This window comes from Lepeophtheirus salmonis, chromosome 2, assembly GCF_016086655.4.
Source record: "Lepeophtheirus salmonis chromosome 2, UVic_Lsal_1.4, whole genome shotgun sequence".
In the NCBI taxonomy this organism is placed as follows: Eukaryota; Metazoa; Arthropoda; class Copepoda; order Siphonostomatoida; family Caligidae; genus Lepeophtheirus; species Lepeophtheirus salmonis.
The window spans coordinates 39,014,126-39,028,720 of NC_052132.2; positions in this window are offsets into that span (position 1 = coordinate 39,014,126).

Genomic DNA, 14,595 nt, shown 5'->3' on the forward strand with positions numbered 1-14,595 from the left:
TCGAATGAATGACTACTCTATACCTATATGCTTGTCATAGTTTTGATTTTCAATAAAAAAGTTAAAAAATGTATATTTTGTGTTGTTTTTTGTAGAAAAATATTTTGGCGACAATTTGATCCCCGCTTCCTGTATTATAAGGTCTGAATTGAGTAATACAATATGTCTAACTCCCGCCTTCTCCAAGCGCTCTTAAAACAATCCCATCTCTAGTAAAAAAATGTCATGACGGTGTGTATATGAACAAATTTACATTATTTAGACCTTTAATCTAGACCAAATAAACAGCTAATGTTCTTTAATGGAAATTAAATTAGTGTACCATTTCAATAAGTTATTGATGTAAATATTTTGAAAATATGATAATTTTTTGTGCAAACGATAAAAAATGTATTAAATTCTTATAGTAGTACTATGACCAATTCGTCCACTTTGAAGAAAATTTTTGCTTCTTTTTCAATGCCAATAAGGGACCTTAATATTTCAATCCAACCCAGTAAAGGAAAAGAAACGCACAGAAACAATATTTCCATCCATATTGCAAATATATTTGGACAGGGATATAATGTACCCGATCCAAAGGATTCAAGTCAGTCAGGTATCTATTAACGAGTGATAAGAGAGTGCCAGAAAATGAAAGCCATTTTTTTTTTCAAAAAATTACTCAGTGAAGATTCTTATTGTATTCATTTTGATGGCAGAAGCCTAAAAGAAGAAGAATATGATAATATCTTAGTTACAGAATGTAATTTCATCATTTTTGAGCCCATGATTCATTTTTGACTCAAAATTACAATAAATCAACTTGTATGGAATGATTGATCTCATTTCGCAATATTCTACTTGATAAGGTAATAAAGAGTCTGAAAACCCATTGGAAATTTAAGGAATCAATGAATGACTCTCCCAGATCCAAACAAAATGGAGGAGAGCCTGTGAAACTTATGGAGGAGATACATGGAAGTTCAAAAACAAAACAATATATAAATTTAAAGTTCATATGAAAAAATAAACTTGAATATAATTGCTGTATACGGATACAGTAGTTGTGAAGAGGATGGTAGTTGATTTCATATTCTCTTTATTATGGACCAATACGTCCTTTATATATGTAGTTATACATTTGGGAATACATCAGTCACACCCAGGGGATCTGGGGAAAATATGATATACTCTTAATAGTAGATAGTTTCTGATATTTAATTCTAACTTACTGTAATGTGTGATCTCATGGCAAAGAATTATATAGTTTGTGTTTGTAAAATTATGCATTTCCAGTATTAATTTATAATATTAAAATTAGAAAAATATAACTATATATTATACTCATATCTAAGTATAGAGGGCGCCACCTCTATTTAACAACAAATACGATTTAAAAAAAAGAATTTTCTCCTGAACTAATCATTTGATTTTAATAAAAACCAATGGCAAATTAAAGCTGAATAAACTAAAATTTATTCAATATTATCGTAATTGACGTCAATAACATCCTCGACCTGACCTCAGAAACGGGAGTGGGTCTTGATGAAAGTCTCTTTTGGCAGATTCCTGAATTCCTCACAGATCCTGGACATCAGGTTAGATGTTGTGTTGCAGGAGGATCTCTAGGTGTGTCGCTCAACTGCCCCCTACACAAAGAAGTCTATGGGGTCGAGGTCCAGTGAGCTTGAAAGCCAAACACGGATGCAATCAATTCAAAAAAACAAAACTATGACTTCAAGTTCAACATTTTATTTGCAGGGTGTCATGGATCTGAGTATTGTTGCCAGACGAATGACCTCTCAGCTGCAATTTTCTCCATCCCGGACTTGAAATGATCTTCCAAGACCTTGATGTACTCATTGGTATTGACCTATAGGTCACTGGGGAAAAATATAGTATCATCACGTGACCTTTTGAGCATATGGCTCCTAACAACATAACGACCGTAGGAAATGTTGTTTCCTTGAACTTTGGTACATCAACTGGACTCATAACCTTCTGGTATTTTGATGGTTGATCTTTTGATCTTGACAAAAGTTCTTCTCGTCCGGTGCAGACCATAACAAGGACACTCTGCTTTTTCCACAATTGTGGAAAAAATACTTTGCAGATCAATGCGATTTTTTTTAAATGATGCAAAATAATTCTGTCTAGCCTGCAAAACAAAAAAAACATGCCCACTTGTCTACGCGCTCTAATTTCGTTAGTAAACACCGGCCACACGCGGTATATTTGAAAATTATAGATTTATGCATACCTTCACTTCATGAGACAGGGGGAAAAATGTAATTACCTAATGTACATCCTATGTACCTAATTGTTGAAGGATAAAATATTCGTTTACAAATTTTAAAACATCATTGGTTCGTAAGCATTGTAAGTAATGCAGTGTAACAAATTTACCTTGATTGAATAATATAATACATCATACATGTAAATCCAGTGTTTTTTTATCTGGTTCATTAATGTGTAATTGGTCGTATAAAGAACGAATTTTATTTTCCTAAGCTGTTGTCATTATCATTTAATGTTTGTTGAACATCCTTTTCTAAATAGATTCAATTATATTCAAAACCTGTTTGAACGTTCGTCTGTTCTCATAAAAGATCCTGTTGATTTGTTGCAGAGATATTATTGTAAGTCCTTGTTGGACTCAAAGTAGAATTGGGGATCGACACGGGAGTAATTCTAGGAAATGTCCTAGTTTATATCCTTTTTTCCTTCCTCTCTCGTCACAGCTGATTGTAGCTGAACTAATGAAACATCATGAGCATTATTCTTTCTCTCTTCATAAACATTCTTCAAATTGTTTGGGTGACCATATTGATTTTCGTTTTATTTGATTTTAACAGGATTCCACTGGATTTTCACCTTTCTAATAGATATTCTGGTAACCAAGGTTGATCGAATACAATGTTAAACTATAACGCGGATACGACTGATGTTTGACTTCCACCATACTTTTTAACATTGACGTCATGATGTATTAGTGTTGCGTGTTTTCTCAAAATCTGTTTTCTTACCCAGCATCCAGTACGACACATTAAATTGAAAATTCTAGCAATAGTGACGTCATATATAAGTCCTTGTGTGTTCTGTCAAAATCTTTCTATCTTGCCCAGTAGTCGGTACGATGCATCCAATTGGAAATTCTAGTAAGCCCGATTACATGATGGTCTAACCTTCTATTTCTATTACCAGTGTTGGTAACATAAACTAGGGGGAGTATGGGATAGTTCTAGAGTGGACGAGATATGTATTTATATAAATATATTTCTACGACACAAAAATCATTGTGATTACAAAATGACTTGGTCTGACATCAAATTTTTGTTCGATTCGGTATTAAGTTATTTCTTCTAGAACAATCTGAACCAATATATTTTTTTTCTAAAACGCTGTTTGGAACCATGCACAGTAAACAAGTAGATATAAAAATATAAACTAAATTATTTTTTGATAGATTGTAAAACCACTAATCCGCTCCCAAAGGAGGTTCATGATTTATATATTACCAATAAAAATAACTTAATAAATTTTATGTCTCCTTTTGCTGCACAAAAGCTTGATAGAAATGTTTTTAAGACCATAAATAATATTAAAAGAACCCTAATAATAAATATTTCTTTATTGTCAGTGTGCAATATCAGCTATATATTAAAGAACACGAAAAATTAATCGATGATTTATCTGGACTAGTACTGAATAATGTTCAATAATTACTTTTCCTATATTTATTAAAAAATTATCTAGATCATTCAAAGCCTGATTGAACATTCTTAACGGAGAGTAATCTTTACGATTTGTTGCGGAGTCAGTCTTCATTGGACTCAGAGCAAAATTGAGGATCAATATCGGAGTAATTCTTGCCCGTATCCTTGTCCCTTCTTCCCTTGTCACAGCTGATTGTAGCTTAACTATTGAGATGTCAACCATCTAAACTGCTCTCCTTCAAAAGATTCTTCACATGGTCAAAGTTACCGCGCTGATTTTCGGTTTCTTCTTTTTTAACATGACCTAAATAAAGGGTTTTTCATTAAACGCGCTCACATTTAAAAAAATAAAAAATTAAACGAAAACAGTAAAGATATTGACAATTTCTTTATTTGCCGTTAAAATACATTTAAGTTAATTTATGAATGAAATTCGATGTCTTTTGAATGACCACCACGAGCACGTTTTACGAAGTCTAATCGTTGAACTCAATTTTCGACTACTTTTCCGCATAAATTGGATGAAACTGCAGCAATTTTGCGTTGAATATTTGATATGAGCTCTTCTAACGTCAATAGATTATTGGCGTAGACCAGGGCATTCACGTGACCCCAAAGAAAATAGTCTAGAGGCGTTAAATCGCACGAGCGAGGCGGCCAATTGACTGGTCCATTTCTGGAGATAAGACGCTCACCAAACTTACTCTTCAATAAATCGATTGTAACATTTGCTGTGTGTGAAGTGTGTCTTGTTGAAACCACATATCGTCCAAGTTCATATCTTCCCATTCAGTCCAAAAAAATCGGTTATCATGGCGCAGTAACGATTTCCATTTACAGTAGCGTGGCGATTGTCATCGTCGACGAAAAAGTACGGCCAGCATACAATCCACACCAAACAGTAATTTTTTGGGGATGTAATGGCGCCTCAGGAATCACGTGTGGGGTTTTTTCTGGCCCAATAGCGCATATTTTGCTTGTTAACAAAGCCATTGAGCCAAAAATGTGACTCATCGCTGAAGATGACTTTACGTTGAAAATCAGGATCATTTTCGAATTTTCCTTCAGCCCATTTACAAATTCCCGACGTTTGAAGTGGTCAAGCGGCTTCAGTTCTTGTGTCAACTTGATCTTATACGGGTGTAGGCCAAGATCTTTTCGCAAAATTTCCCACAACAATGTCACAGATTTGCCCAACGATTGAGAACAGCGCGTAAGAGACAAATTTGGGTCATCTTGAATTGATGCACTTGCGGCAGCAGTATTTTTACACTTCGTGCATTTCTTTGTCTCACTGGCACAGGAACATTATGTAGCGTGTATGTGGACTCAAATTTTTTCGCCAAACGTTGAATTGTTGATTTTGCAGGTCGATTACGTAGACCATACTTTGGTGTTAACGCTCTTAAAGTTTGGATCAAAGACTCACCACTTTTGTAATAAATTTTAATAATTTGCAAGCGTTGCTCGAGTGTGTACTGCTCTATGATGAAACTACATTTATTTTTGAGCACAGCTGTCCAATAAACAATAACAACTATGACGTCGTTTTCGAAACGTAAACGTCAACGTAAAATAAGTCGTCCTTATTGAAAAACCCTATACAAACTATTTTCATCACTTTTACTAAAGCATTTTCTACCAATGGCGGGTAAAAAATATTTTCACATTCTTTTGGCTACACAAATCAAGGTTTTTGTGAATGCGATAAAATTGTTCCGGTCAAATACTAAAAAAACAAAAACAACAAAAACTAGATCTTCTTAAGTGTCTTAGAAGCTGAGAAAATACCTTCTGAACGTAACCAACGAATTTTGGTTCGTGCACTTTTGGATGCTGGAAAGAAACCAACAGAAATTGCAAAGCAGTTGGGAAGATTGAGGAGTATTTCTGGATTCTCACTACCACAAAGCACCCTGTATCTGTCATGTCCCTTGGATCTGTAGCATCAGATGGCAAGGCTATTCGTCCTATCTGGTTCCTGGTTGGATACAGGCTCACAAGGGCCGAATACGTGCAGGCCTTGGAGGAAAAGTTGTTACCAAGGGTCCAGACCAACTACCCGGACATGAACGTGGTGTTCAAGTAGGATGGTGCTCCTACACACACGTCCAAAAAGGCCCAGAAGTGGTTGGAGGACAGCTTGCCTTTCTTGGCTTTGAAAATGTTGCACCCTAACTCACCGGATGCCCAACCATTGGACTTCACTTTTTGTGTGCATGTTGAGTCCAAGTCTAAAAAGACAGTGAAAAAATATAAAATACAATAATTTTATAATATCTGGAGTAAAATTTACCCATGGGCACAAATATAGAGTTAATAACATATTTATACAAATTCAAACACAGTTTATTGGCTTTGATTTGATACCCATATCGGTGCTATACGATAAGCCATTGCGAAGCTATAGTCAAAATAATAAAAACAATCACATTTTTTTCTGCCTTTTTTTAGAACCACCAACAATAAATTTTCAAGGGCCATGGGGGTGGCTAAGTGCAGTCCAAAATCCAAATGACTGGGATGTTTTATTTCTATTCACCGTCGAAAAACGGTGAAAAAGTCAATTTTAAAAGGTTTGAAAAAAAAGTTAAAATTTGAACAGGTCTAAATTGTTCACTCTTTCCCTTGTGTCCTTTCCTATGTGTATTATAATTTGTCCAAATGTTTCGCCTACACACACTGCCATTATATAAGTTGGAATAATCATAAATCATACAATATAAAAAAAAAAGATTTATAGTGGATCATATATATACATATCTATGTCATTGAAAACTATGCAGTGAAACTATGCAAACGTAAGCTTTTCTTTTCTTTTTAAAGTAAACGTTGAAAGATATTCATTTTACAATATATTTACATACGCATGTGATATGTATATTAGAGAGTATCATAATTACAAAAGTTCGTGATTTAACGTTCTTAAAAATAGTATATTTTTTAGAATTTAAAAAAAGGTTTTTGTTGTCGTCTAAAAGGATCAATAGGCATACGAGGGTTTCTTATTTGGCATTAATTAACTCTGAAAGTATATTTTATAATAATGTATATGATACTTGGTATCAAAAAACAAGATCTGAGTAGAAAAAATTAAAAAAAAAACCATCGAAATATCTACGTGTAATACGCGATACCAAAAGATTATATTTATTACTTGTGACATCTTTAAGACTAAAACACTAATGCCTTGAGGCAAATTAAAGCCATCTCGTCAAAATATTATTTAAAGACATACTCTTACTTTACAATACTCAATTTTATAAAAATTATGTATCTCGATATAACTCGATAGTTTTAAAGAATCAACATGAGAAAATCATTTTTTTTTTGTTGATATTTTACAGATTTTCAAACCCAAATGTGTCCATAATGGACCTTTTTTTCCAAGGATATAAAGTTATTTTCTTGTTTATATGAATAAAATACAAAATATCCTGCGATACGAGTTCCGTAGTTTTGTCGTTAGGATACACTCTAATGCGCATGCATAATATATTGACCATCAATTGATTACTTTCTTCATATCCCCCTAAATGACTAATACTAGGCTATATACAAGATTCACAAGATGATTATCTCTGTAGAGATCAATTAACCCTGTGTTATCCAACCTTAGGCTCTGTACACATGTCAACGTTGCCTTTTTAAAGGAAAACGCAGTTTATTTTTCCGTTTTGCGTGTGCACCCACACAGGGGCGGTGCTCCGTTTGATCTTAAATAATATTATATAGGTTAAAAAATCGTACTTTTTTGTAATTGCAATATAAATAGTTTTCTTTATTTTCCAAGCTGTGATCAACATTATTTTCTTCTTGGAGAGGGAACATACTCCCAGAGAAATGAATTCGGTACAGGTTGGTGACATCTTCGATATATACCAACAAGTCAAATAAACCAATTTTTTACTTTTTTTCTACCAAGAAGCTGTGGAATATTCATTCAACATACTGTATCGAGTGAGACCTCTAATATCTATGGTGGAAAGTATAATAGCCGATTGGATTTGATATAAGTATCAAGGCGTCAGAATGGTTAATTTATCTCACAATGAAATGATAACATGGCTTTAAAGTGGAGGCGATGATATAAATTACTCTTAAGATAATATATGCCTGCAATTCAAAGAGGACTCCTCTTTCTGTAGATCTAAACAAAACATTCGTGAGATTAATGTATTTTTAAATTTTAGTACCGAGTGGTCCATTAAAATCGTAAAACTTTGAATTTTAAACTTCCACAAGATATAATATAGAATATTTTAAATGTGTGATGTGTGTCTGAGCTCTCTTAATCATTCATGTAGCCGCCCTTTACGGCAATGATGGCATCCAAGTAGAGGCAGAAGGCCTGGGACACGCTGCGGATGTAGTAATCTGTCATGGCGTCCCAGTTGCGGCTGACAATGGCTTTGAGGGCCTCTTTCCGTTACATGACAGACACTGCACCCAAAAGGTCAAGGGGGTTGGAATCAGGGGTATAGGGGGGGGGGAAGTTTCAAAAATGAGTTCAAAGGACTCATTTAAAAAAGTCTTGCAATGGAAAAGATGTTTTTCTTTCATTGATGGTGTCAAAAGTGGCTTATTCAAGGCCCTTCCCACCCACTTATTGGATAGCTTGCTGGACAGTGTGGTGTGAAATCACGAGCTCTGTTGTATGAGCCTTCATGGACTTGAGGAGATTTGCTTGGGCTATTTTCTTTAATTTCTCCGAGTCCGGTTTGGCCCTTTTGATATAGCCTTCTTCCTCTCGAACGTTTCGGACTTGTTGATGGCGTAGACGGTTGTTCTGGAGACGCCCAACTGCTTTTAGTGCGCTAATAGAAATTCGTGATTCACGTTCATGTGTCATTTTCTCGACTTGTATGTAGGCTAAAGAAAACAACTTTATTTTGTTTTCTAACTAATTGCGTATGGTTTAATTTATTGAAATATGAATAAATTTGAATCACTCAACCTTCATTAATTATTGAACTAGTAGGTGTTCAGATTTCAATGGACCACCTTGTACATAATATAAAGGAGATCACTGCCCAATTTTTAATATTTATATTAATATTTTAAATGATTTATAATAACTTGAGAAAAATCAAATATTTTTTAGCTTTTTTAATTGTAATTTTAAGCAATTATACATTTATATGTATACATTCACCCCATTTAATTATGTGAGCAGAAAGTAATGCCAATATTACATTAGGAAATAACTCTTATGATCATAAAGTAATCAGTAGGCGTGAAAGGCATAGGCTAACCTTGAGGGTTTGTTGCAGAGTTATAAGTATAAGTCAATGTTGGACTTGGAGTAATTCCTGCTGATTTCATTGTTAGATACGTAGCGGGATTTGGGTTTATTTCTCTCATCTCATAGCTGCTCGTAGCAAATCTAATTAAACGGAGTGACAGCTAAAGGGTGGCCATGTGAATTTTAATTATTTTTTTTAAATATACCCGTGGATTATATTTTAAAAATCTATTTGTATATATCCTGTTGCAACTTGTACAAGCAAATGTTGCAAATTATAACCAAAAAATGGGATGAATAATTTTAAATGAAGGATTTGTAGTACTTGGAAACTGGATAATGCAACAATTGAATGTACTATGGATGGCCCATTTATTAACGAATTAATTTTTGACAATTTTAATAAATACAATTGACTAAAATATCAGTACTATGTAGCACATTATTAAGTTCAAATGTCTACATTTATATCACTCATAAATACATAAGAACTATGTAATTTTAATAGATCAAAATAAAATGATAGGATCATTTAATAGTTGGTAATTAGAATGACCAATGTTGTAATTAAAAATCGCATTCTAAAACGAATATATTGGAACTTGTACAATGGGCTTATACAAGTTGCAACTCGTACATACATTGCAAATTGTACCCATTTATATATATATATAGTTTTTTTGTTTTTTTTTTACTGTTAAGCTTTCTTTTACAGTCAATGTGTTTCTTATCACAGAGTCATTTTATACACATTAAGTCCAGGATCTTCTTTAATGAAATTGTTCATGATGATCCTGCTCAAATCAAGCTCCTTGGTAAGGTCTTTGAGAGTCACATTCACTGTTTTCTTGTTAATAGTCTTCTTGACAATGTTCACTGTCTCCAAATACAATTTGATGGTATATCATGCATATGTGATGAAAACTATTCAAATACATATATGTAATTTTCATCTTAATTATGGTATACTGGGACATATAAATCGTAATAGACAATCATGACAAAATATGATTGTCTAAGTTCATTATCTAGTAATAATACATTTTTTTTTGTATTATGTGAAGAGAAATGTACTCTTTTTATACAGTATCAATACTTTTGATTTGTTGGGAATGAATGAATGTAGTGTCTGAATGAGGTTTGTGTATTTGTTTCTCAACTAGGATGAATGGTTGATATAATTTTTTTAAGCTCTGATAAGGACCGTAATATCTTCTCGTCTATCCTTTCAAGGCTCTTGAGTCTCCTCCCTCCAATTGAAACCACTTTTTCAGGGACCATAATATCCGTAACTAGAGATGAAGAGCAAAATAAATTTTTCGTTGTCCTCATAATGGTGATTATTTTAATTTTTGAGTTGTTCTTTATCAATAATATCTCCATAATGTCTCACTGTGCAATATAAATTGTATTCCACTTACAACTAGTGTTGGTCGGTTTATAGATACTATAGCACGACCACCGGATTACTGAATAATTTAAAACGGTACTTTACTCTATTGGTATTGGAATAGATACCCGCAGCGCCATTGTATCCTCAAAATTGTCTGGTCGATAATCTCCAACTTCCGATCACCCTTAGACTCATGAAGATAAACATTTTATCCTTTGTTCTAGGGATCCTACTTTGTATAGTGTTACAATAATTATTTAACTTGAATCCCAAAGTCTTTAATTTGTTTCTTGGATAAAAGGGGCCATTAGATAATATATAAATATGAACTGCTTTAATAAAACAAGATTGCTTCAAACCACTCACATATGCAAATATTTGAAGTATATGTATGTAATTCAAATTTGACTCTTAATGCCTTAAGTAGATGACTTTCTACTTTTTTTTCATATCAAAGAAATAGTTGTAGAGTCCTTGATTTTATATAATGAGATTCTGCCATATAATTTGATAAATTCATACTTCATAAGTACATTTTCTTATATTCTTTTTACCCAATAATGCTTATTCCATATATTTTCTATAAGGTCAGCAAAAACAACGACGTAATCTAAATACTACCGAGATCTGCTACTTAAAGAACACATGGCAGAGCAATGCAAATTTTATATAGAATGAAAACTTTTCCGAACTACCTATAATCAAAATTCAAAAAAAGTTGAATAATAATCCACCCTAATGTGGTATACAGGGTGAGGACTCAAAAATTAGACTTTTCTTCGAGGCCTTAAACCCTCAGTTCTAAAAATCTGACAATTTTGTACTTAGTTCATTCAAAAGAACAAGTTCATTAAATCTTGGTAACTAGTTAGACGTAAATTTAAAAATTCATTTATCGGAAAAAATAGTCTGATTTGACTTTTTTGTCTTCTTTTACGATCTTCTAAGATGATGTAGAATGTTTTGTTTTGCCCTATAGTTTGAATCAACCAAGACTCTTATAATGAAATTTTCTAGATGTGCAAAGCAGGGGTTTATCTTGAATAAAACCGATTTTTTCATTTTTTTCTTCAAAGTTGAGATGCTGGTTTGCTTGATTTATTGAAAATAAAAATTGTTTCGATCCGCGTTTGATGGAAGGAAATCTTTTATATGAAGGAAAGTAGGACCATAGACATTTACAATAATTATAACAAGTCTTTTAAGCTCAACTGATGGATTTTTTGAATATATATAATCTTAAAATGGTAGAAGCATCTCGTATCTTGCACTGTTCCAGGATGTTTTTCAAAAAAAAAAAAAAATTAGGTACATAATGTGGCCCCTTTTGTAAAATCTGACAAATCTGGACAAAATACTATTGATCACTTCTCAAACAAAATGCCATTGGAGAAACAGACTCCGAATGGCTAGTTCGGGAGATATGTTCCTGAATATAGTAATAAATTGATATTGACAGTTGTTCTCTTTTCCGTTATGATTTCAAAGCCATTGCAGGGCTTTATATGAACACTTGTCCGAACGTTTGGGACAGGTAAATTCTTCTATCTGATAGGTTAATAAAGTGTATATTTTTTTGGAACGGACAGGTGGTCTTAATTCATGCAAACTCAGTTCATTTTGACATGCGACACATTTGTGTTATCGTATAAAGTCATTTAATTCTGCTTTATTTTAACTAATTTACATTGACAACGATTATTTCCTGCATATAACTTATGTGTGTGGGTAAAGAAAAACTTTTTAAACTGCAGGTCAGTCAAAAAAAAAATAATGTAAAATAATTCAAGGCATGAAATTTCGTATCAGATCAGGGTACATTATATATGTTTTCCCGCATGTAATTTCTATCTCGAAATTGGAGACATCGACAGTAGATAGTTGAGATTCAAATATCAAAACCTAATTATATAACTTTGCTAAGAACAAAATATATAATTGGAAGACGAGGAGAAAGATCTCGAATTTTTTGAGATATTCGGACTATTAGCTATGTTGGAGTATCATGAAAGTAAATGAAAGGTCTCATTATATGGAGAAGGCTGTGAGTTTGTCTCTTATGAAGTATTCCAGGGGGTAAGGGGACTCGGAGTCGATCTGTGGACTCAGGAATGAAGCTGGAAGTGATCTCATCTCAATATGTAAATCACTACCACTTTTTCTTGTATCTAATACCGTTATAGTATAATTATAATATAAACAGAAAATTACCCAAATAGAAATATAGAATACAAACTCTAACTATGTCTAAACCTACGTGGAAACTTATTCAAACAATTGTGATGGATTAAGTCGAGATTCCTCTCCACCTACTCTAATAGTATCCTTAGATTTAGATATTCTTTCCTGATTGCTTTTACCTTAAGAAATATGAAAATAACCTTAAAGTCCAAAAACTATATTTTGGTGGTCTACAGACAGCAACATTTTATATCTCATCACTAAGTATTAGTAGCTTAATTTATATACAAAAATATTTTTCGAGAAACATATTTTAAATAACTATTAAAAATCAAATTATTTTAGCTACTTTCTTTTTTTAATTAGGAATTTGTACTTTTTCACTTTACAACCAATTATAATTTTTGTCATTGTGGTAAAAAATAAAAGAATTTATTTAATTGCCAAGGAAAGGGTGCATTTTTTTTCTACTTATAAGTACAAAATATAATTAAAATATATTTTTTGAATATAGAAACATGTACCACCAAACTCTATGTTATGACTTTTTCTTTTATTTTGATCTTCCAATGTGTAAAAGAACCAGTAAATTGTATTCGAAAAAATGTTCTTCAAAGAAGGACTATGTAATCCACAATAATATACATTTTGAGTTGAAAAGGTCATTTCCATGTTTCTCGGGGTAAAAACAATCAGGATCACAGCATGTCAATTACTTTTTTTCTTTTGTTATTCAACAAATACGAGACATGTGATCCCATTGAAACTAATTATAAACCTTGAACCTTCATATCCGACTATTTTTGACTAATTTAACTAATATACTTTCACAGCTTTAAGGCAAACTGATCTGTTCAATTATTTATTTATTTTAAATACTCTTATCAGATTCCTCAAATAATTTGAACAGATCCATTAGTCGTTGTGAACTATCAGAAAAAAGTACAATGGAAATATAAAAAACAAAGCAATAGGGAACATTTTGACGTGCTGCGTTGAGAATATTTGTATTGATCGGGATTTAATATAAAAAAAATAAAAACAAAATAACACAGTATTTAATTGATGAATGCTAAATAATGGATTTGTGATGTAAAACGCTCAATTCGTCTGGTATAAATGCCTTTTTTCATAAGTATTTATTCATTTTGTTTGATAAGACAAGGAATAAAGGATTATACTCAAAGCAAGAAAGGCACTGAGATTATTGCTCTATGTCTTTTATATGATTTTGGAAGGAGAAAAAGTATAAATTCTATAGAGAGCAAAACCTTTAAAATTTATAATGGCATTAGTCCAATTAAAATATTATATTAATATTTAAATACATTTATTAATATATTATGCATTAAAAAATTTAACAAAAATTGGCGAAAATTCATTATTCCGAGTAACGAGAACGGTATATTTAAAAAAAAGAACATAGTACCTACAGTTTTTCTATTTCTATTCTTAAAACTGTTATTATTCTCTACATTTTACCCATTGCTAATGACTAAGTGCAGCTTACAAATTTGACAGTCTATCAAACATCCTTTTTCTATCATGAGTAGTGTCTTGTCAGTCCTTATTTAGAAGCACGGTCCTGCTTAGTAGATCCTTTAATAAAAGTAACATATTCGGTAGGGTTAAAAGTTCGTAGGATGGCACATAAATGGCGACACTAGAATTAAAACACATGACTTTTAGTTAGTATCAATCTTCCATTGATACGTATTGAGTTTGTCAGCTCTTAGACATTTGGTTCGTGAGATATAGTATTATTATATACATACATGCCACATCCAGCCTCTTAATTTAGTTCAATTACAATTTTCCTCTATAGTAACTATATTAACAATCTGCTAATTAATACATTTTCTGTTTTTTTATAACTTTTTTTGCCATTTACTGAACCTGTAGTTGAATTGTTATCTAGATAACTTGGAAGAATATAGATAAATACATTTTACTCTAGCTTTTAATAATAATTATCGATTAGTTTATAATTTATCTTATAAGTTAATTTTTTTATTTACTAATGCACATACATCAAAATTATATTTTATCTCAATCTGAAAACTGGACAATGGATAACA